At 33.4% G+C, this 26,712-nt stretch overlaps 1 pseudogene; it reads right to left on the reverse strand.

Annotated features, from left to right (window-relative positions):
- Positions 1-1,061: 1,061 nt before the first annotated feature.
- Positions 1,062-3,961, reverse strand: LOC139494358 (uncharacterized; annotated as a pseudogene).
- Between the last annotated feature and the right edge of the window lie 22,751 nt (positions 3,962-26,712).

Raw genomic sequence — 26,712 nt, forward strand, 5'->3', positions numbered from 1 at the left:
CTTGTTTTGGGAAATATTTTTATAATTTCAAATATGACCTCAATTTGTGTCTTTTTTTCGAATTTCGAATGTGACGTCACTTTGTGCGTTGAGGCTTTGGCTTACTCGGCTGTGTATATTTATGTGCTGGATTAAGTTTTTTAAAGTAATGTTTCCGTTTTTTATTTCTATAATTGTCTAGCAATAAACACAATGCTGGTGAGTTCATTTTCCTTTTCACTTCCAATAAATTCGCACATTACAGCCAAAATCAGTTAAATGGGACCATAGCAATTACCAAAACGGCGAGAATCAGCCTAACACTCTCACACTTATAACTTATTTTTTTTCAAAGCGGTATATTTCAACTTCTTATTTTTTTTATTATGAGCACCAAATAGTCTTATTTTATATTTTGTTCAGCAACTCATTTGAACCACGTTACTACATGTTGTGAATTACGTTACTTGCTCTGCTCTTATCTTTCTAAAGAAATAACCAATATGACAATCCAAGATAACCATAAATCGAGATATTAAAAACTTCAATCACATATAAGTTTTCGAAAAACATCGATCTTTGTAGACATTTTGCATCTCTAATTTTTTTCCCAGTTTTTTTCCGACGTCATAATAAATTATCTTCGGATGTTTTTCTAGAAATTGAAATACATATTTTTCACGTTTGAATATATAATATATAATCGCAATTGAATGCTAGAAATATTTTTCAAATCAATATAAGTACATATTTTATTCCATTTAAAAAAAAATCTGTCCATAATTTCTTTGTATTAACTGAACTTCTTTGCATTGAAAAAGCATCTATCAGGTAACGTAATTCACACGAATACTCAAATGTTTTTAAAATGCAATGTTTGACTTAAATGAAGTATATATATACATGATATATGTGTAGCAATATATTATAAAGTTTGATTTATGAATACATAATGATTGGTGGGTGTCTGGAATGAGTTCTGGTTTTACAGTATCATATATGAATAAACAAATAGTATTCTATTTTGATTTAATCAACAAAATTCAAGAAACATCTTTATATCAACAATTAAAATATGAAATTCATAACGTAATAAGATAGAATTTGAAAATTTAAACCATTTAACATATATATTATCTATATTATACGACAAAGGCATAGAAACAATATTCATGAGTCAGTGGTAACGTAATTCACTCAAATTCAATTAGACAAAATAGTAAAAAATGAAGCAAAAACGCCAAATATCTCAATGTATTTATGGATAAATTTGATAAATGGTCGATATTACAATTAATTTAACATTCATAAATGAACAGATAATCATCAACGTTCACTTTTTGTGAATTACGTTACCACAAGTCATGAATAAAGCACATGTAAATGTTTGTTTTTATAGTAAACTTTCAATTTTATTTACATCATCCGGCAATAATTTGTACATTCGGACAGGTTTTCTGCCTACTGGAGCCGGGTTATTGACCTGACAAACGATGTCTGTCTCTGTAACCCACAGTTCTTCAGGTCTTGTTGGCCACTTCATGGTGTGGGATACAGGATTGCTCTTTGTCATAAAGGCCAATTGATATTCATTATCATTGTTGTCAAAATCAAGCACCTTACAAATGTACCAAACATTGTCATATACACTTGCCACAAACGTGTCCTTTTGGTAGCTCTGCTCAAACACTATTGGCGGTTGTGCTAGTAATGACTCTCCTCCTTCTACGTGTCGCTCTACTTCTTCTTCCTGTGGATCTTTTGCCTGTAATTCAATCTCGTTGGTTTCAGTACCAGGTGTATTTCTTTTTTGTTTTCCCTCCAGAGAAACAGATCGCCAGCCGTCACAAGCAGGATGAAAGCGTCCGCCACTAAAACAAAGTAGACAGAAACATGAGGTGTTTCTTATGCTTATTACATTTCTTGTAATAGGAACAACAGCATGTAATTCCATGGTGCCTTTCACTGCAACAGCATTCCATTCTTTCATTTCGTTGTTTGCGCTCTGACATTTGGATTTAGGAACGAAAATGTAAGTTATGTTACTTGTTTCTTGAGACTTCCCCCAGTTGAAGAAATCTACTGGTGTTTGGATTACAACCTTTTGTTGTCTAACGGCCATGTCTGCAAGTCGTTTTGCCGTTCCACCTACCCCGTCGCAGGGTCCCTTTCCGTGTCCAGCTTCGAAGTAATGCCAAGAGGCTGTGATTCCATCAAACAACATACCATGTAACGTTACTAAATGAAAAATGTATTTGTTCCTGTATTGTGATGTTGGCGAATCTGTGATGTAGTGTACAGCTTTAGTTCCAGGAGCTATTTGCAAAATTTTTGGTATCAAATCCTTTATGAATGCATATACCGTTGATGAATTGTGACCTGGTTCGTCGGAAACGAACACGAACGATTTATGATGAAGATTAATATCGCCGTCAACTTTATAGTATAAAACAACGGGATGTAATGTAACGGAAGCTTTGTCGAAATAAGCGGATTGAACTTCATCTGCATGCACGCATGAATAATTTTCTGCGAAGTCCATTTGACATATGACATTATATTTTGGTAAGTTCTCCTTTAGTGTTCGTATTTGTTCATATTGAGTTTGTACCCTGTATACATGAGCTCGGAACTCATTTAACGATGTTCTGATCAGTGTGCCGAATTCCTGTTTATTTGCCTCACATTGCACAACATTCATTCTCTTTTTCATCATTCCCTTCTCCTCTACATCAACCCTTTTCCATTCAGAGTATTTTATTTTCTCATCTTCCAACTCAGTTATTTTTGCTAAAACTTCCTCATCTGTCATCTGTCTTATAAGTTGATCTGGATTTGATGTAGTAGTAATATTTAGTGCTTTCAATGTTCTAACTTTTAATGCCATATTTTGATGGCGCTGACAAAGGCACGTTCTCCTGTTTCCAAAAGATGCTAATACATAATTTGCTGGCCGAAAACGTCTGAATACAGAAACACTTAATTTTGTGAGTACATTCTCTGACAAAAATTTCTGATGTAGATTGTCTAAATAGTCATTTAACACTCTTTTTTGCTTTTTCTCTTTTCCGTCTTTTTTGTTGTCTCTTTTTCCCGGAAGACAAGTACTGTTATCGTCCCTCTCGAGAAAGACTAATACTTTTGAACGAAGATCTTCTCTTGCAGCCTTCATGCGGGTTTCTTTTTTTCCTTCTCTCTTTTTGATTTTATTTTCATCAGCTGTTTCCGATTTACCTTGATGTCATAGCTTAGCCTTCTAATGCATTTATGATCTCGTATGGCCTTTCCTGTTATAACTTGTAGTACAGGAAATTTGTTTTTCTCGTGACTTACTGATTCTTTAATTTCTGATATAAGGCAGTTGTGATACGTAAGTTTCTTTTGAAGGTCCGGATATTTGGTCGGAGAAAGATTAGCTTCTCTCAAATCTTGATTTGCTTTACGCATAGGGCTTGTAATCGTTTTTTCCAGATTGTTCTTATTATCTTTATTTTCTCTTGCCATTCTTCTTTGTAATCTTTTTGTAATAGTCCAGTTGCGTCTTTTCAACTCCTGAATTTTCTGTGTCATTTTATTTATTTTATAATTAGCTTTGGCAACTGCTCGACTTGTTCTTTTTCTCGTCTGAATTTTGCTTCTTGATTTCAATGGAAAATTTAGCTTAACTAGCATTGGAGGTTGTTGTTGTTGTGTGTTAGATCTTGTTGAGCACTCTGGTACTTCGTCTTTGTCATTTTGTGGGACTTTATCTTTAGCTCTCTTTTTTGCCATGCACTGTCGTATTTTCGTCCTTCTCTGTTCTAGTTTTTTCTTTGATAGGGCGGATGTATCAACATAATAACGTTTTACTCTTTCTCTCTCTTTCTGAAGATACGCATTTCCATCCTTTTCCTTTTTGCGATCTCTGTAGGCTTTTTGGATTTCGGCTCTGCTTTTCCCCATTTCAAGCAAATCTAAAAGAAAAAATATATATATAAAGTTTTTTTTTGTCTATATGCTAACAATAATTACTCATGAGAAACTTATCGTTAATGTATAAACAAATATGCACTTATTTTCGTATCACGTATGTATTGTATTGTATATATGTATGTATGTATGTTTACATATGGTATTTACTTTGAAGTGAGCAATATTCAAGCTTTATCATGAAAAGAACAAGGTGTAGTAAATTGAAAGTATCCGCCATTGTATAGGACTTGCATATGCACCCTCTTTTATAAATCATTGTGTGTAAACAATTGTGTTTTCAATGTTAGGGGGTAGCAAAACCGTTGTTTCTTTTATTTCGATACTCCCGTTTCATTACAATAACATTATCTCATAAATAAAATCGCTGAATATCCTTACTTATTCTATGTGAATTACGTTACAAGAAGTGTGAACTACGTTTTCTCGATAAATGAATATGACCCATCACCTTACAGAACTTTCAGTGCTTTGATTTTTAATGCATGTAAGTTCGACATATTTTTTATCCCCTATAATAGGGTTCGAATCTTTCATGTCAAATTTATGACTTGTTTATGTCAATTTTAATATTTACCTACCACAGAAAGTTCATACACTTTTGTTTAATTGTTTGTTTTTGCATTTTCCCAAAGCACAAAATTCGTCTGCTACAGTTTCCGGTTGTGAGTTATGAATAAAGGAAAGATTTTTGCACCAAACACAAGGTTAAAAGAAAGATTTAGTTTTGCCATGGTAACGAAGTTCCCATCACGTATTTCACATTTTATGATGGAACAAGATTTTTTCCATGAATAATTGCCTCCAACAATGTCAACCATACATTTTTTTTATTAGGCTTATGGTATTGTTAAATACTGGGTTCGTTTTATGTCTTGTGAATACCTTATTATGATATATTGGCGTAACGTAGTTCACATTCTTAAATAAATAAATAAAAAAATGTTAAAATAAGTTTGTTTATATATAGACACATATCTATATTACATATTAAATGATACACCTGTTTTTAAAAGGGTAAATGGCTATTATTTTATTCTTTTTAGACACATGTTCTCGGCAATATTAGATGGTAGACATGAATTCTACATGTACGTAACGTAATTCACATAAAATGACTGGACATTCGATAAAAATTTATTTTTGATGGAATTTTAACTTATACACGTACCTTGCTATTTTTATCTGATTCTGTAACTGTAGAAAGGTAAACAGCGCGCAAATTGTACCGCTGTCGATCATATTTTGATACGTAAAATGCAATGTCCTTTTTTGCAACCGCTTTTGGACACAGCGTTTTGAGTTGGCCTTCAAACTTCAAAATATCATAACTTTTTAGTCTGTCATCAGAATATCACATAATTTGAGGACTTTTTTGTAATTTTTTTATTTTATAAGAATACACGCAGTTGTTAGACCAACTACTTTTTTATATGATCTAAAGCATCAATGATATGCGCTGGACTCGTTTATGTGGTATTGGTTCCATTTAACTGATTTTGGCTGATTAGTGTTGACACATATATATGTTTTGATAAACATAATATTTTCTTGGTAAAACTTTTAGGAATTCTGGTTCTCAATGCTCTTCAACTTCGTACTTTATTTTGCCCTTTAAACTTTTTTAGATTCGAGCGTCACTGATGAATCTTTTGTAGACCAAACGCGCGTCTGGCGTATAATAGTATTATAGTATATAATAAATTTAGTCCTGGTATCTATGATGAGTTTATTTGAATAAACAGCATCTCGTCTACGAGACATTGTTGTATTTTAGTTTGGCAAGATTTTAGGTACATTTGATTTCATTTCATTTGCTCTTACAAAAAGTCCTAAACATGTATGCATTCTGTTAAGAGAGAGAAATAGATTAACTTCAAAACGAGGCTTTGAGGAGAACGTTTTTCAGTTTTTGACCTAGTGAAGATGGGTGCAATTGGAATGATAATCAGACTGGTAAACGCACAATATTCGTAATATGCAGAATGAAATAAAAACAAATCAACATTTTATTGATGTATATCTGATTCGCATTATTTCTGTATATAATCATACTAAGAGAAGTGTGCCCATGTTCCACATCATGGTATTGACATTGACAATCATATTAAAACAAATCAGTAAAAATAGTAAAGAAAAATGTTCGTTTGAATTAAATAAGTATAAATGCCTATTTCTTTTCAAAACATGCATTACCATACTTACATGAATAACTATGTATTGACTTTGACACCATGACATCTTTTTTCGAAATTTCCGGGCTATCAAACTTGTTAACATAAGCTTTTTATAGCATGTACTTTCAATCACATGACATGCAAGTAAATCGTAAGTAATTAACATGATATCCTTATTTCATCAAAATAGAGTGTCATTAACAAACAAAACACCTTTTTCAAATCTATGTTATGTTGGTTTTTTTTCATAATTTTATTATATAAAACACCTTTTTCATATCTATTTTATGTTGGGTTTGTTCATAATTTTATTAAAAAGTGTGAAATTAGTTTTCCATCCGTATATCGCCACTGTCCGCAATTAAGCGAATTTCCCCTAGTTAGTCACCACTTCAGTTTTATCATATATGTTTCTATGATATAATCATTTTATAAAATTTACTGTTTGCAAAAGTAAGAATGACTCTAAATCATAACAAGGATGTTCTTATCCCAGGCAGAAAACTATAGCCGTATTGTGCACAACTTTTACGAATTTTGATCAACTTTTTGTCATCAGTGCTCATCTACTTTGTACTTGTTTTGGCTTTCGAACTTTTATAACTGAGCGTCACTTGTTAGTCTTGCGCATTAGATTTTAAACCTAGTACCTTTTGGTAGCTATTTTTCGTGTGTTTCTCTGTCCTAAATGTTCTCCCATTTATCTATTTTTTTAAATGTCCTGTTCCAAGTCGGGGAAATGGCCATTGTACATTATTGTTCGGTCCTGTGTGTGTTAAATTATAATGATATATTTCTGTTTTTCGTTAATCTTATATTTAAGTGTGCATTCGCATTGCTATAAGACGTGTCACGGTACTTTCCTATCCCAAATTCATGTACCAAGTTTTGACGTTATATTTGTTATTCTCATTGAATTTTGTCAAATGTTTAATTCGTTTATGTATGTGTTACATTTTAATGTTGTGCTTCTGGTGTGTCCTTGTTCTACATTTAATGCATTTCCTTTTTTTTTTTTTTTATCGATTTATGAATTTCGAACAGCGGCATACTACTTTTGTCTTTAACTGTCTGCTTTTAAATTCCAATAACCTATTTATTAAGTCTAACCTTTTTACACTCACACAATTGATTCTATTAATATTACCAACGATTCTATAAATATTACAATGTATGCTGTTTTTGCCCCTAGTTCAATTTCTTTTATTTCACTAAAAACGTTTACATACAGACTTATGGTTGTTAAGTATTTTGAATTTATGTTAAACATCATTCTTATTTAATATTTGATCATTAGAAAAACAGGAAAATGGTCAAAACCAAACTAATTAGTAAACACTCGTGTATTTCCAGTTGTTGGTGAGATTATATCAACCTCATACATAACATACCAAGAGAGGTGTTTCATTTTCAACATCTCGATAGACTGTGTATTTGATTTGTGACGGGGATAATTCCTAACTGTATGATATAGATAAAGGTTCTCATTTTTTTTTATTAAACTTGGCGTACTAAATTATTATCCTGGTACCTTTTATAACTGTTTGAACATCAACTAGGACTAGGATTTGCAGGCGTTCCGCCTAAATTCGGTGAAGATGTTATGACTGATATGTGCCAAGCAATGTTTTTTTTCTCAAAGAAATCAACCTGGGTTTCTTTTTGTTTTCTACCCCAAGGGTGACTGGGGTATAGAAATATGGTCACTTGGTCTTCTCCTAACCGGCAGTAAAACGTTTGCCGATGTGGGTCGTCCGTTTGGCTGTGCGGGATGTATCAAGTTCGCAGTCACGTCCGGTCAGAAGGGGGACGTTAAATCCGATGCCTCGTGTAAAGAGAGTGCCACGCTCTTTGCACTTTAAGAACCCTTGCAACAACTCTTTGAGGGGTCCGTAGGAGGCCTGTTGCAAGGCAAAATTTCTGTCCCTATCCAAAATACCCTCATTTTCCAGTGGCAGTCAAAATTTCCCCGACCATCATCCCAGATGGCCTCTATTGTATCAACCTACCTATTGTATGTATTGTGAACTTGTTCTCGTCCTGAATATGCATGAAATATTTGCCACTGGACGTTAAGCAACCAAATAACAATCAATTTTTGTTTTCTAGATGGGAACTTGTTGTAGGGTTGATCCGTGTTTGACAGGTTAAACGCATTTCCGGTAACCGGAAAATCATTCACCGAAATCGATAGTGCAACCAAGTTTGACATAATATATAATTATACTATACCGCAAGCGAGTGTCAAAATTTTTGATCAGACGACGTGCTAAACCGCAGCCGTATTAGTTTTGTTCCAAAATGGTTTCTCATTCCAGACTGACACTGTCTAAGGACAATGTCTCTGTTCTGTTCTCTGCAATCCCTTGTCTCATCTGAGGCTAGGTGAATTAATGCTTTAACAATCAGCAGAAATAGTTCCTCATTGGCTTTGTAGTTCGATTTTACATTTCCTTTCACATCATTCCTCCTTAATGCTGTCTTCATGTGAATCAAAGTTCCACACTCTTGCAATGAATCGCTTTTAAATAAGGCTTTATATGCTTTCTAAAAAAAAATGACATAAAGACAATGTTAAAATAACTTCAATTCAGTTTTTTAAAATCCTTTAAATTCAATATTATGTATGCACTTAGTTTTGCGTTTGGTCAAATCAGTTCTCCACAATTGTTCTTACAGCTTGATGAAAATGATTAAAAATTTGGTATATTGATTTATCATGACAAGTAACAGATAAAGTTAGAAATTTGTTGAGAGTTATGGTCCTTGCACCCAGAATGCTGAAGGGACTAATAAAAATAATTTTGAGAATGGAAATGGGGAATGTGTCAAAGAGACAACAACCCGACCAAATAAAACAACAGCAAAAGGTCACGAACAGGTCTTCAATGTAGCGAGAAATTCCTGCACCCAGAGGCGTCCTTCAGCTGGCCCCATAACAAATATATACTAGTTCAGTGATAATGAACGCCATACTAATTTCCAAATTGTACACAAGAAACGAAAATTAAAATAATACAAGACTAACACCGGCCAGAGGCTCCTGACTTGGGACAGGCGCAAAAATGCGGCGGGGTTAAACATGTTTGTGTGATCTCCCCCCCCCTCTCCCCCTATACCTCTAACCAATGTAGAAAAGTAAACGGTATGAATACAATAAAACATACAAATAGAAGATCTTGCTTCACATGCTAAAGTTCACAAGTGATTGGGGCTAAATGTTCAAATCTAGCCCTTGGTGTTGGAGCTAAATATGTGATGTGTTTAGCATTTTGTAATCTCTCCTCCTAAAACTACTCCATATTTATCTAATTTGTCTGTATTTCCTGTAATAGGGATATTACAAATATTGTAAGGGACCTGGGGTAGGCTTCAATATAATTACATCATTTGGGTAAGTCTCCGTAAAGGTTGCAGCATTAACCAATTTTAAACGTGTATATATATGTGTCTGGATGGTCAACCAGTATGGACCAATTGTGCCTGCCTGTAACAGGGAAATATCTGCCCAGCCACAAGACAACTGCCCAAAACGTATAATCTTACTTTTATGAGGTTTAGTATACCAACACTAAAATGATTAATGAACAGAAGGATCCATTCCTAGTCAGGAAACCAGTCTTTGCTCATTTGGAAATTGTAAGTTGATTTACCACTTACTGGATATTTCTATTTCATTATCAATAATGCATAATCCACAGGACTAAATATTTATTAACACATACATATAATAATATGGTAAAATACAGGAATAAGATATATTTTTCTAACATTGTTTATTTAACTAAGTCACCATTGACTAAACCTGATAATGAAGCATGGATAAATCAGGGTAAGTAAAATCTATATTTAATATTGTGATGGCACATCCAAATTGGGACTAAAACATCTAAATACCAACAATTTGCACATCCATGTAACTAATTATGTCAGGCCGAAAGTAACAGTTTATCCTAGTAAAATCCTAATATATGGTCCCTTGTTAATTATCTATGGTAAGAAAGGTAGATGTGATGGGGAATAACTGGCAGGATTACATTATTAACACTCTGGGGTAACCTGGACAAGGTAGGAACTGACAGCCGGTTGTTATCCTTATTTTCCATTTAAATTCTGTGGGTTTGAGTACAAAATGGTATTAAAATTACAATATTGATACCTCTGCTGTGTTGTAATTTCTTTACGAAAATTATTACTGTTGTCACTTTTAGAATTTGTAGTTATCCGTCACGGCAGCTATTCGCCATATTATGAAAGCGGCGCTCCTTATATAATAAATGTATATGTCACGTGACATGTAATAGCCAACCAAAACAATGAAAACAAAATGGTGGGACAAGTTATGCCGGGCAATTGCCTGAACTTTCATTAATTTGAAGTTACTTAAGATTTAACAGGTTGCCCGGGTGTGGCGCTTTATTAGCTATGACTTTTAAGAAAAGCGGGACTATAGGTTAGAACGTCGTACATTACGTAAATTTTAATCGGGCAAGCAAAACATGGTTAGGGGTAAAGCGCTTTGATACAAAAATGGCGTAATCACATTGTAAACAGGCTTAGTGCAAAAATAACCCAAGGGCGACACATTCATATCATTTAGATACATAATTATAATAGGAAATTGTTAATTGAATTTCATGTTTCCACGTTTACTGATCTTGCAAAAATACTAAAATCTCAAAGAAATACATAACAGACGAATTTTTAGACCTCTAGACGGTCATGTGACTGTGTTTACATGGCCATCGATCTCGATCAGCTGAGAATCAATAAAATTCTATTTTACTTCTTATCTAAAACATGTAAAGATAATCATTACAAAAATAAAGCAGCAGTGAAACGTGGAAATGGTACGGCTTTTACTTATATACGATTTTAAGCCCTGTGAAATTTATGAAAAGAAACAACAATAAAATTGAGAATGGAAATGGGGAATGTGTCAAAGAGACAACTACCCGACCAAATAAAAAAACAACAACAGAAGGTCACCAACAGGTCTTCAATGTAGCGAGAAATTCCCGCACCCGGAGGCGTCCTTCAGCTGGCCCCTAAACAAATATATACAAGTTCAGTGATAATGAACGCCATACTAATTTCCAAATTGAACACAAGAAACTAAAATTAAAATAATACAAGACTAACAAAGGTCAGAGGCTCCTGACTTGGGACAGGCGCAAAAATGCGGCGTGGTTAAACATGTTTGTGAGATCTCAACCCTCCCCCAATACCTCTAACCAATGTAGAAAAGTAAACGCATAACAATACGCACATTAAAATTCAGTTCAAGAGAAGTCCGAGTCTGATGTCAGAAGATGTAACCAAAGAAATAAACAAAATGACAATAATACATAAATAACAACAGACTACTAGCAGTTAACTGACATGCCAGCTCCAGACTTCAATTAAACTGACTGAAAGATTAGGAGTTCATCATATGAACATCAGGCACAATCCTTCCCGTAAGGGGTTTAGTATCATACCATCTTAACATATATGAGAAGAACATAACCCGTGTCATGCCAACAACTGTGTTTAGAACATATGTGTGTTTAGTTCCGACGCAAAGACCTTATCAGCGACTCAATATTAACGCCAAAATATGCAATCTTTAATGACTTGACAACAGTATCGTAATTATATCCCTTCTTAATAAGTCTATTCAAAGGTTTTGTAAGTTTATGAGGTGAATACTGACACCTTTGTGCTTTATAAAGAATATTTCCATAAAAAATTGGATGTGAAATACCTGAACGTATAAGAAGTCTGCATGTTGAGCTATATTTACGAATGATGTCTTTATACCGATGATAAAATTTAGTAAAGGTTTTGACTAGTTTGTGATATCGAAAACCCTGGTGTAATAATTTTTCTGTAATACATAAATTTCTCTCGTTAAAATCTAAAACATTGTTACATACACGAGCGAATCGTACAAGTTGAGATATATAAACACCGTAAGATGGTGACAAGGGAACGTCACCATCTAAAAACGGATAATTAACGATAGGAAATGAAAAAATAATCCCTTTTATCATAAATTTTAGTATTCAGCTTTCCGTTAGTGATATAGATATCAAGATCGAGGAAAGGGCAGTGGTCATTGTTAGTATTAGCTTTTTTAAAGTAATTCACCAGGATAAATTTCATTAATATACATACTGAAGTCGTCATTATTGAGAGCCAAAATATCATCCAAATATCTAAAAGTATTATTAAATTTGTTTATCAGATGTTGTTTTGATCGGTCTTTGCTTATTTTTGTTATAAATTGTAACTCACTTTGAACTTCTGAACAAGTTAACAAATTATGAAATATTTCTATTGAAACTATTTCCTGGCTTGCAACAAGAAAAATCACTAAATATCTTGACACAACAAAGGGCCTTAGCCAAACATTATCAACAAGAACTTGTAAATTGGTGCCACATAAGTTATGCGCCAGGCATCAGGTCTTGTAATCTCCATATCAATAGAAGAGGATTAGGCCGCCCGTGTGTCATCCCCAGTATAGACTGGCTGAAATAGTTCCTCTCGTGGAGGCCCATCAAACTTAGTGCCCTCTTTCAATCCTTGCTCCCACTCCTCTGGGGTCCTGTAGGTGTCTTTCGACTTCTTCAGCCTTGCCTGCATGATGGCTTTCTTCAGATCTTTGGCTGAAGGTAACTAGAAAACAGTTGGCCTAACTACCTTCCTGTAGCATGCCGGATGTACAGCAAGGTAGTAGGCATTCCCTTCTGATAATACGTCGGGCCTCATGTCCTGCATCGCTGGTTTATGGAATCAAAAGGAATATGTTTAATGATTTCTGACGGTTGGTCTTCATCTAAAATTGCCAGTGGAATGTACAGTTCTTGTGAATATCGCCTTTCATGAACTTGCATCAATTGTTCATCAAAATACTTGCCTAGCTCATAATAAAACACATCAAATTCAGTATCGATTTCTTTGCCATTAAGCTTCCTGAAATCAAGTAATAATTGTGGGTCATCACTTCCTAGTAATATGTCAGTTATCCGTTGATTAACTTCATCCTGAGCTTGAATCTAGCATATGCCTCAAAACACTTTTTGGAGTTTTAATGAATTAAGGTCTTTCCTTTTTCTATAAGGAAAGACCTTACTGTATTTCTTCTGTTTATTATTATTATTATTATTATTATTATTATTATTATTAGGTCTTTCCACTTTTCCGTGGAAAGACCTATTGGATTTCTTCTGATTATTATTAGGTCTTTCAACTTTTCAGTTGAAAGACTTATAGGGTTTGTTCTGATTATTAGGTCTTTCCACTTTTCCGTGGAAAGACCTATTGGATTTCTTCTGATTATTATTATTATTATTTTTTTTTTTTCTTCCGCCTAATTTTCTTCCTTCGCTGTTTTTTTTTTTTTCGCAAGATGTCGCTTAGATTTTTGGAATATGATATCGAACAGTTTATACGCTTTTGAAACCAACTCGTTTTAACCGAATACTTTCCCAAATAAGAGTTATCTCCCCGAACACTGTTTTTCTTGTTATCTCTAAGGCTTCGCAATCGTATAAGAAACCAACAAATTTATTTTTCCAAATTGCTCGTTATATCCTCAGGATGTTCTGTTTTATTTTGACCGAAGCCGTATATAGATTCCATATGAGAGTTAACCCCCCTTTTATGTTTGATATAAGAATTTGCATTTCTAACTGGTAAACCATTAGTGATAGAGACCTAGGGTCTTTTGATTTGAGGTCCTTGGTCCAAAAAAATGAAAATAAGGTCAAGGTCAAAGGTCAAGGTCATATTATAAATTTTGATTTTGGCTTATTTTCACTCATTTTCAAAAGCCGTATAACTTTTCGACAAATTATTTTTACTAAATTGTTAGTTGCGACATGTGGTAACACGTAGATTTTAGTCGAAATAGTACGTAGACATTTGATGCCAGTTTTGCCCCCTTTTATATCTAATATTAGTTGTAAGGTAATACAATTCATTAACTATATATAGTAGAGGCCTAGAGTCTTTTGATTTGAGGTCCTTGGTTGATGACCTCGAAATTGAGCTCAAGGTCATAGGTAAATGTAACGTTCTAGATTTTGACCTTTGGTTTTACCTCATATGTATACATGATCAAGACTTGGAACTTTTTAAATTAGGTTGCAAGCAATGTGATCTAGAAAAAGACAACCGGAAGTGACCTTTTGTAAACCGGAAGTAGCTATATTTTGTACTTCATTAATGAAAAAGTATATAGAACCATATATTTTTGGAATCAGTGTCACTTAAACTATCAAACTATACCGGAAATAACATCGTTTGAACCGGAAGTAAACAATTATCTCCCTTATCTATATCTTTTTCCATAGAAACCATACATTTTTGGAATAAGCGTTCAATAAGCTGTCATTTGACGGTACAATTGACATTTAAAACCAAATTTTAATCTTTTCGTATAAAAAATGGTTTTAACTGGTGGAAAGACCATCAATGGTTCTCTGAACAATTGGTTTTTAATTATTAAGGTCTTTCCTTTTCTATAAGGAAAGATCTTACTGTATTTCTTCTGATTATTATTATTATTATTATTATTATTATTATTATTATTATTATTCTTTTTGTTCCGCCAAACTTTGACAAATTTAGCCGCGTTAACCGTAAGACGTGTCGCTTTCATATTCACACTTTGAATCGGTGTCATGAATACCTATCCGGAACTCACCCTGTGAGTCGAAATATTTTGTCGGTTCGGAGTAATCCCTCCGAAACCCAAAAACCTTGTTATCGTTCCAACAACGTAACCGTAATAGGTAGAAAAAAAACAAAGGGTGAAATTTGTTCAGGACCAGACCCTGGTTCTTCGTTACATTTGGATCGAAAAGATTCAACGACTCATTGGTAGGGTTATGCCCCTATGAAAATTAACCGGTGTCGGTTGACCACCAAAACTCAGAAACCGTAAGTCGTAGACACCTAGGATCTTCACCAATCATCAATTTATGTATCTTTGAAAAATATCTCAAGGTCAAATTTGTATGTTGACCTTGACCTTTGACCTAACACCTTGTTATAGGATAATCTCAGAAACCATTATACCTACAGAAGTTTTAAATAGTGGAAAATGTTTGGGTCATTACGGCACAACTTTGTTACATTTTGACCGAAGAGATTTGACCTTTCTTTAAGGGGCATAAAACCTGTTTTAGGTTTCTGGAAAGACAAAATCATCTTTTACTATATAACCAAAGGTCCTAGACCCATGGGGTCTTCGGCAATGACATTGGGGACTAATGACCTTGACAAAGGTCAAAAGGTCAAAGGTCAAGGTCATGTCCCATATAGCGAATTTGGTGTTTTTAACCTTATTTAAAGGTTTTTCAGTGTGTTTTAAAGCTTTTCAATACATTCTACGTCTATTTGAACATGTATTTTACATTACAAAAGGAAAGACCTCTCAATTGTTCAAGAACAATTGACAGTTTAATTAGGTCTTTCAACCTTTCAGGTGAAAGACCTATTGTATTTGTTCTGATTATTATTATTATTAGGTCTTTCAACCTTTCAGGTGAAAGACCTATTGTATTTGTTCTGATTATTATTATTATTATTATTATTATTATTAGGTCTTTCAACCTTTCAGGTGAAAGACCTATTGTTTTTGTTCTGATTATTATTATTATTATTTTTTTTTTTCTTCCGCCAACTTTTTGTTCCTTCACTGTTTTTTTGTTTCGCAAGATGTCGCTAAGATATATGGTATATGATATCGAACAGTTAATACGCTTCTGAAACTGACACCACGTAACAAAAAACTTTACCTTGTAAGAGTTATCTCCCCGAACACTGTTTTTCTTGTTATCTCTAAGGCTTCGCAACCGTATAAGAAACCGACAAATTTATTTTTCCAAATTGCTCGTTATATCCTCAGGATGTTCTGTTTCATTTGGACCGAAGCTATCCGGAGACTCCATATGACAGTTATCCCCCCTTTTATATATGATATAAGTGATTTGCATTTCTAACTGGTAAACCATAAGTGATAGAGACCTAGGGTCTTTTGATTTAAGATCCTTGGTCCAAAAAAATTAAAATTAGGTCAAGGTCAAAGGTCAAGGTCAAATTTTAAATTTTGATTTTGGCTTATTTTCACTTACTTTATTAACTTTATAAGATTTCGACAAATTATTTTTACTAAATTGTTAGTTGCGACATGTCGTAACTCATAAATTTTGATTGGAAGGGTGCGTAGACAATAAATGGGAGTTTTTGCCCCTCTTATATTTAGAATTATGCGTAAAGTGATATTACTCATGAACCATACATAATACTGACCTAGGGTCTTTTGATTTGGGATCCTTAGTTTATGACCTTGCAATTGAGGTCAAGGTCATAGGTAAATTGGACGTTCTGGATTTTGACCTTTGCTTTAAATTCATATTTATACATCATAAAGCCGTAGGAACTGACATTTTCAACTGAATTTTAATATTTTCATATCAAAATAGATCCTTATTGGTTGAAAGACCTTCAATTGTTCTTTGAACAATTGGTTTTTAATTAGGTCTTTCAACCTTTCAGGTGAAAGACCTATTGTTTTTGTTCTGATTATTATTATTATTATTTTTTTTTTTCTTCCGCCAACTTTTTGTTCCTTCACTGTTTTTTTGTTTCGCAAGATGTCGCTAAGATATATGGTATATGATATCGAACAGTTAATACGCTTCTGAAACTGACACCACGTAACAAAAAACTTTACCTTATAAGAGTTATCTCCCCGAACACTGTTTTTCTTGTTATCTCTAAGGCTTCTCAACCGTATAAGAAACCGACAAATTTATTTTTCCAAATTGCTCGTTATATCCTCAGGATGTTCTGTTTTATTTTGACCGAAGCTATCCGGAGACTCCATATGAGCGTTATCCCCCCTTTTGTATATGATATAAGTGATATGCATTTCTAACTGGTAAACCATAAGTGATAGAGACCTAGGGTCTTTTGATTTAAGATCCGTGGTCCAAAAAAATGAAAATTAGGTCAAGGTCAAAGGTCAAGGTCAAATTCTAAATTTTGATTTTGGCTTATTTTCACTTATTTTCATTAACCTTATAAGATATCGACAAATTATTTTTACTAAATTGATAGTTGCGACATGTCGTAACTTATAAATTTTGGTTGCAAGGGTGCCTAGACAATAAACGGGAGTTTTCGCCCCTCTTATATTTAGAATTATGCGTAAAGTGATATTACTCATGAACCATACATATTAAAGAACTAGTGTCTTTTGATTCGAGATGTTTAGTCTATGACCTTGAAATTGAGGTCAAGGTCAAAGGTTAATTGGACGTTCTAGATTTTGACCTTTGCTTTAAATTCATATTTATACATCATAAAGCCATAGGAACTGACATTTTCAACTGAATTTTAATATTTTCATATCAAAATAGATCTTTATTAGTTGAAAGACCTTCAATTGTTCTTTGAACAATTGGTTTTTAATTATTATTATTATTATTTTTTTTCTTCCGCCAACTTTTTTTCCCTTCACTGTTTTTTTGTTTCCCAAGATGTCGCTTAGATATATGGTATATGATATCGAACAGTTAATACGCTTCTGAAACTAACACCGCGTAACAAAAAACTTTACCTTGTAAGAGTTATCTCCCTGAACACTGTTTTTCTTGTTATCTCTAAGGCTTCGCAACCGTATAAGAAACCGACAAATTTATTTTTCCAAATTGCTCGTTATATCCTCATGATGTTCTGTTTTATTTTGACCGAAGCTATCCGGAGACTCCATATGAGCGTTATCCCCCCTTTTGTATATGATATAGGTGATATGCATTTCTAACTGGTAAACCATAAGTGATAGAGACCCAGGGTCTTTTGATTTAAGATCCTTGGTCCAAAAAAATGAAAATTAGGTCAAGGTCAAAGGTCAAGGTCAAATTCTAAATTTTGATTTGGGCTTATTTTCACTTATTTTCATTAACCTTATAAGATATCGACAAATTATTTTTACTAAATTGTTAGTTGCGACATGTCGTAACTTATAAATTTTGGTTGCAAGGGTGCGTAGACAATAAATGGGAGTTTTCGCCCCTATTATATTTAGAATTATGCGTAAAGTGATATTACTCATGAACCATACATATTAAGGAACTAGTGTCTTTTGATTCGAGATGTTAAGTCTATGACCTTGAAATTGAGGTCAAGGTCAAAGGTTAATTAGACGTTCTAGATTTTGACCTTTGCTTTAAATTCATATTTATACATCATAAAGCCATAGGAACTGACATTTTTAACTGAATTTTAATATTTTCATATCAAAATAGATCTTTATTAGTTGAAAGACCTTCAATTGTTCTTTGAACAATTGGTTTTTAATTATTATTATTATTATTAGGTCTTTCAACCTTTCAGTTGAAAGACCTATTGTTTTTGTTCTGATTATTATTTTTTTTTTTCTTCCGCCAAATTTTTTTTCCTTCACTGTTTTTTTGTTTCGCAAGATGTTGCTTAGATATATGGTATATGATATCGAACAGTTAATACGCTTCTGAAACTGACACCGCGTAACAAAAAACTTTACCTTGTAAGAGTTATCTCCCTGAACACTGTTTTTCTTGTTATCTCTAAGGCTTCGCAACCGTATAAGAAACCGACAAATTTATTTTTCCAAATTGCTCGTTATATCCTCAGGATGTTAAGTTTTATTTTGACCGAAGCTATTCGGAGACTCCATATGAGAGTTATCCCCCCTTTTATATATGATATAAGTGATTTGCATTTCTAACTGATAAACCATAAGTGATAGAGACCTAGGGTCTTTTGATTTAAGATCCTTGGTCCAAAAAAATGAAAATTAGGTCAAGGTCAAAGGTCAAGGTCAAATTCTAAATTTTGATTTTGGCTTATTTTCACTTACTTCATTAACTTTATAAGATTTCGACAAATTATTTTTAGTAAATTGTTAGTTGCGACATGTCGTAACTCATAAATTTTGATTGGAAGGGTGCGTAGACCATCAATGGGAGCTTTTGCCCCTCTTATATTTAGAATTATGCGTAAAGTGATATTACTCATGAACCATACATAATACAGACCAAGGGTCTTTTGATTTGGGATCCTTGGTTTATGACCTTGAAATTGAGGTCAAGGTCATAGGTTAATTGGACGTTCTAGATTTTGACCTTTGCTTGAAATTCATATTTATACATCATTAAGCCATAGGAACTGACATTTTCAACTGAATTTTAATATTTTCATATCAAAATAGATCTTTATTAGTTGAAAGACCTTCAATTGTTCTTTGAACAATTGGTTTTTAATTATTATTATTATTATTTTTTTTCTTCCGCCAACTTTTTTTTCCTTCACTGTTTTTTTGTTTCCCAAGATGTCGCTTAGATATATGGTATATGATATCGAACAGTTAATACGCTTCTGAAACTGACACCGCGTAACAAAAAACTTTACCTTGTAAGAGTTATCTCCCCGAACACTGTTTTTCTTGTTATCTCTAAGGCTTCGCAACCGTATAAGAAACCGACAAATTTATTTTTCCAAATTGCTCGTTATATCCTCAGGATGTTCTGTTTTATTTTGACCGAAGCTATCCAGAGACTCCATATGAGCGTTATCCCCCCTTTTGTATATGATATAGGTGATATGCATTTCTAACTGGTAAACCATAAGTGATAGAGACCCAGGGTCTTTTGATTTAAGATCCTTGGTCCAAAAAAATGAAAATTAGGTCACGGTCAAAGGTCAAGGTCAAATTCTAAATTTTGATTTGGGCTTATTTTCACTTATTTTCATTAACCTTATAAGATATCGACAATTTATTTTTACTAAATTGTTAGTTGCGACATGTCGTAACTTATAAATTTTGGTTGCAAGGGTGCGTAGACAATAAATGGGAGTTTTCGCCCCTATTATATTTAGAATTATGCGTAAAGTGATATTACTCATGAACCATACATATTAAGGAACTAGTGTCTTTTGATTCGAGATGTTAAGTCTATGACCTTGAAATTGAGGTCAAGGTCAAAGGTTAATTGGACGTTCTAGATTTTGACCTTTGCTTTAAATTCATATTTATACATCATAAAGCCATAGGAACTGACATTTTTAACTGAATTTTAATATTTTCATATCAAAATAGATCTTTATTAGTTGAAAGACCTTCAATTGTTCTTTGAACAATTGGTTTTTAATTATTATTAGGTCTTTCCACTTTTCCGTGGAAAGACCTATTGCTTTTCTTCTGATTATTATTTTTTTTTTTTTTTTTTCTTCCGCCTAATTTTTTTCCTTCGCTGTTTTTTTGTTTCGCAAGATGTCGCTTAGAAATTTGGAATATGATATCGAACAGTTTATACGCTTTTGAAACCAACTCTGCTTAACCGAATACTTTACCATATAAGAGTTATCTCCCCGAACACTGTTTTTCTTGTTATCTCTAAGGCTTCGCAACCGTATAAGAAACCGACAAATTTATTTTTCCAAATTGCTCGTTATATCCTCAGAATGTTCTGTTTTATTTTGACCGAAGCCGTATCGATATTCCATATGAGAGTTATTTCCCCTTTTGTATTGATGAAATTTTGAAATGTATTTTAAACTGGAAAACCATAAGTGATAGAGACCTAGGGTCTTTTGATTTGAGATCCTTGGTCCAAAAAAATGAAAATTAGGTCAAGGTCAAAGGTCAAGGTCATATTCTAAATTTTGATTTTGGCTTATTTTCACTCATTTTCATAAACCTTATAAGATATCGACAAATTATTTTTACTAAATTGTTAGTTGTGACATGTCGTAACATAATAATTTTGGTTGAAAGGGTGCGTAGACATTGACTGGGAGTTTTAGCCCCTATTATATCTAAAATTATGCGTAAAGTGATATAACTTATTAACCATACATATTAGAGACCTAGGGTCTTTTGATTTGAGATCCTCAGTTTGTGACCTTGAAATTGAGGTCAAGGTCATAGGTAAATCTGACGTTCTAGATTATGACCTTTGCTTAAAATTCCTATCTTTACATCATAAAGCCATAGGAACTGACATTTTAGACTGATTTTTAATATTCTAATATCAAAATAGATATTTACTGGTGGAAAGACCTTCAATTGTTCTCTGAACAATTGGTTTTTAATTAGGTCTTTCAACCTTTCAGGTGAAAGACCTATTGTTTTTGTTCTGATTATTATTATTATTAGGTCTTTCCACCTTTCTTGTGGAAAGACCTATTGAATTCGTTCTGATTATTTTTTTTTTCTTCCGCCTAATTTTTTTCTTGCGGTGTAAAAATGTTTCAAAAGATGTCGCTTAGTTTTTTTGTTTATGATATTATTCACTCTATACGCTTTTGAAACTGACCCTGTTCAACCGAACACTTTTCTTTGTAAGAGTTATCTCCCCAAACACTGTTTTTCTTGTTATCAGATCTCCTCCGCAACCGTATAAGAAAGCGACAAATTTGTTTTTCCAAATTGCTCGTTATATCCTCAGGATGTTACGTTTTATTTTCACCGAAGCTTTACGAAGACTCCATATGAGAGTTATTTCCCCTTTTGTAATGAAATAAATGAAATAAATTTGTTACTGGAAAACCATTAGTGATAGAGGCCTAGGGTCTTTCGATTTGAGGTCATTGGTCCAAAAAAAAAAATGAGGTCAAGGTCAAAGGTCAAGGTCATGTTCAAAAATATGATTTTGGCTTGTTATCTCTTCTTTTCAGAAATCCTATAAGATATCGACAAAATATTTTCACAAAATGTGTGTTACGACATGGCATAACACGTAAATTTTAGTTAAAAGGGTACGTAAACATTTGATGCGACTTTTCCCCCTTTTATATCTTATATTAGTTGTATGGTAATATAACTCATTATCATTATAAAGTAAAGGCTTAGGGTCTTTTGATTTAAGATCCTTGGTCCAAAAAAATTTAAATGAGGTCAAGGTCAAAGGTCAAGGTCATGTTCAAAAATATGATTCTGGCTTGTTATCTCTTCTTTTCAGAAATCCTATATGATATCGACAAAATATTTTCACAAAATGTGTGTTACGACATGGCGTAACACATAAATTTTAGTTAAAAGGGTACGTAAACATTTGATGCGACTTTTCCCCCTTTTATATCTTATATTAGTTGTATGGTAATATAACTCATTATCATTATAAAGTAAAGGCTTAGGGTCTTTTGATTTAAGATCCTTGGTCCAAAAAAATGAAAATTAGGTCAAGGTCAAATTCTAAATTTTGATTTTGGCTTATTTTCACTCTTTTTCATTAACCTTATAAGATTTCAACAAATTATTTTTACTAAATTGTTAGTTGCGACATGTCGTAACTTATAAATTTTGATTGGAAGGGTGCGAAGAGAATAAATGGGATTTTTGCCCCTGTTATATTTAGAATTATGCGTAAAGTGATATTACTCATGAACCATACATAATACAGACCTAGGGTGTTTTAATTTGGGATCCTTGGTTTATGACCTTGAAATTGAGGTCAAAGTCATAGGTTAATTGGACGTTCTAGATTTTGACCTTTGCTTGAAATTCATATTTATATATCATTTAGCCATAGGAACTGACATTTTCAACTGAATTTTAATATTTTCATATCAAAATAGATCCTTATTGGTGGAAAGACCTTCAATTGTTCTTTGAACAATTGGTTTTTAATTATTTTTTTTTTTCTTCCGCCAACTTTTTGTTCCTTCACTGTTTTTTTGTTTCGCAAGATGTCGCTAAGATATATGGTATATGATATCGAACAGTTAATACGCTTCTGAAACTGACACCGCGTAACAAAAAACTTTACCTTGTAAGAGTTATCTCCCCGAACACTGTTTTTCTTGTTATCTCTAAGCCTTCGCAACCGTATAAGAAACCGACAAATTTATTTTTCCAAATTGCTCGATATACCCTCAGGATGTTCTGTTTCATTTTGACCGAAGCTATCCGGAGACTCCATATGAGAGTTTTCCCCCCTTTTATGTATGATATAAGTGATTTGCATTTCTAACTGGTAAACCATAAGTGATAGAGACCTAGGGTCTTTTGATTTAAGATGCTTGGTCCAAAAAAATGAAAATTAGGCCAAGGTCAAAGGTCAAGGTCAAATTCTAAATTTTGATTTTGGCTTATTTTCACTTATTTTCATTAACATTATAAGATTTCGACAAATTATTTTTACTTAATTGTTAGTTGCGACATGTCGTAACTTATAAATTTTGATTGGAAAGGTGCGTAAACAATAAATGGGAGTTTTTGACCCTCTTATATTTAGAATTATGTGTAAAGTGATATTACTCATGAACCATACATAATACTGACCTAGGGTCTTTTGATTTGGGATCCTTAGTTTATGACCTTGAAATTGAGGTCAAGGTCATAGGTAAATTGGACGTTCTAGATTTTGACCTTTGCTCGAAATTCATATTTTTATATCATAAAGACATAGCAACTGACATTTTCAACTGAATCTTAATATTTTTATTTCGAAATAGATCCTTATTGGTTGAAAGACCTTCAATTGTTTTTTGAACAATTGGTTTTTAATTATTATTATTTTTTTTTTTTTTTTTTTTCCGCCTAATTTTTTTCCTTTGCTGTTTTTTTGTTTCGCAAGATGTCGCTTAGATTTTTGGAATATGATATCGAACAGTTTATACGCTTTTGAAACCAACTCTGCTTAAGCGAATACTTTCCCAAAAAAGAGTTATCTCCCCGAACACTGTTTTTCTTGTTATCTCTAAGGCTTCGCAACCGTATAAGAAACCGACAAATTTATTTTTCCAAATTGCTCGTTATATCCTCAGGATGTTCTGTTTTATTTTGACCGAAGCCGTAAATAGATTCCATTTGAGAGTTATCCCCCCTTTATGTTTGATATAAGAATTGGCATTTCAAACTGGTAAACCATAAGTGATAGAGACCTAGGGTCTTTTGATTTGAGGTCCTTGGTCCAAAAAAATGAAAATAAGGTCAAGGTCAAAGGTCAAGGTCATATTATAAATTTTGATTTTGGCTTATTTTCACTTATTTTCAAAAGCCGTATAACTTATCGACAAATTATTTTTACTAAATTGTTAGTATCGACATGTCGTAACTCATAAATTTTGGTTGAAAGTGTGCGTAGACAATAAATGGGAGTTTTTGCCCTTCTTATGTTTAGAATTATGCGTAAAGTGATATTACTCATAAACCATACATATTAAGGAACTAGTGTCTTAAGGTTTAAGATCCTTAGTCTATGACCTTGAAATTGAGGTCAAGGTCATAGGTTAATTGGACGTTCTAGATTTTGACCTTTGCTCCAAATTCATATTTAGACATCATATAGTCATAGGAACTGACATATCAACTGAATTTTTAATATTTTCACATCAAAATATGTTTAAAATGGTGGAAAGACCATCAATGGTTCTCTGAACAATTGGTTTTTAATTAGGTCTTTCCACTTTTCCGTGGAAAGACCTATTGGTTTTCTTCTGATTATTAAGGTCTTTCCTTTTACAAAAGGGAAAGACCTTACTGTATTTCTTCTGTTTATTATTATTCTTTTTCCGCCAAACTTTGACGAAGTTAGCAGCCTTAACCGTAAGACGTGTCGCTTTCATGTTCACACTTTGTATCGGTGTCATATATACCTATCTAGAACTCACCCTGTTAGTCGAAATATTTTGTCGGTTCGGAGTAATTCCTCCGAAACCAAAAAACCTTGTTATCGTTCCAACACCGTAACCGTAATAGGTAGAAAATAAACGAAGGGTGAAATTTGTTCAGGACCAGACCCCGGTTCTTCGTTACATTTGGATCGAAAAGATTCAACGACTCATTGGTAGGGTTATGCCCCTATGAAAATTAACCGGTGTCGGTGGACAACCAAAACTCAAAAACCGTAAGTCGTAGAGACCTAGGATCTTCACCATTCATCATCAATTCATGTGACTTTGAAAAATACCTCAAGGTCAAATGTGTATGTTGACCTTGACCTTTGACCTAACACCTTGTTATCAGAACAACTCAGAAACCATTATATTTACAGAAGTTTTAAATAGTGGAAAATGTTTGGGTCATTACGGGGCAACTTTGTTACATTTTGACCGAAGAGATTTGACCTTTTTGTAAGGGGCATAACCCCTGTTTTAGGTTTCTGAAAAGACAAAATCAGCATTTACTATATAACCAAAGGTCCTAGACCCATGGGGTCTTCAGCAATGACATTGGGGACCAATGACCTTGACAAAGGTCAAAAGGTCAAAGGTCAAGGTCATATACCAGATAGCGAATTTAGTGATTTTAACCTTATTTAAGGGATTTTCAATGTGTTTTAAAGATTTTCAGTGTGTTTTAAAGCTGTTTAAGGTTGACCTTGACCTTTGACCTTAAAACTTTTAAGTCGATATCTCAAAAACGATTGTACTTACAGAAATAGTAAATAGTGAAAAACGCGTTGAGGTGGATGAGGCGCAACTTTTTGACATTTGACCGAAGAGATTTGACCTTTCTATAAGGGGCATAACCCTTGTTTTAGATTTCTGAAAAGGCAAAATCAGCTTTTACTGTATAACCAAAGGTCCTAGACCCATGGGGTCTTCAGCAATGACATTGGGGACTAATGACCTTGACAAAGGTCAAAAGGTCAAAGGTCAAGGTCATGTCCCATATAGCAAATTATATGTTTTTTTTACCCTATTTAAAAGATATTCAGTGTGTTTTAAAGCTTTTCAATACATTCTACGTCTATTGGAACATGTATTTTACATTACAAAAGGAAAGACCTCTCAATTGTTCAAGAACAATTGACATTTTAATTAAGGTCTTTCCTTTTACAAAAGGGAAAGACCTTACTGTATTTCTTCTGTTTATTATTATTCTTTTTCCGCCAAACTTTGACGAAGTTAGCAGCCTTAACCGTAAGACGTGTCGCTTTCATGTTCACACTTTGTATCGGTGTCATATATACCTATCTAGAACTCACCCTGTTAGTCGAAATATTTTGTCGGTTCGGAGTAATTCCTCCGAAACCAAAAAACCTTGTTATCGTTCCAACACCATAACCGTAATAGGTAGAAAATAAACGAAGGGTGAAATTTGTTCAGGACCAGACCCCGGTTCTTCGTTACATTTGGATCGAAAAGATTCAACGACTCATTGGTAGGGTTATGCCCCTATGAAAATTAACCGGTGTCGGTGGACAACCAAAACTCAAAAACCGTAAGTCGTAGAGACCTAGGATCTTCACCATTCATCAACAATTCATGAGACTTTCAAAAATACCTCAAGGTCAAATGTGTATGTTGACCTTGACCTTTGACCTAACACCTTGTTATCAGAACAACTCAAAAACCATTATACTTACAGAAGTTTTAAATAGTGGAAAATGTTTGGGTCATTACGGCGCAACTTTGTTATATTTTGACAGAAGAGATTTGACCTTTTTCTAAGGGGCATAAATCCTGTTTTAGGTTTCTGAAAAGACAAAATCAGCTTTTACTATATAACCAAAGGTCCTAGACCCATGGGGTCTTCAGCAATGACATTGGGGACTAATGACCTTGACAAAGGTCAAACTATCAAAGGTCAAGGTCATGT

This window comes from Mytilus edulis, chromosome 11, assembly GCF_963676685.1.
Source record: "Mytilus edulis chromosome 11, xbMytEdul2.2, whole genome shotgun sequence".
In the NCBI taxonomy this organism is placed as follows: Eukaryota; Metazoa; Mollusca; class Bivalvia; order Mytilida; family Mytilidae; genus Mytilus; species Mytilus edulis.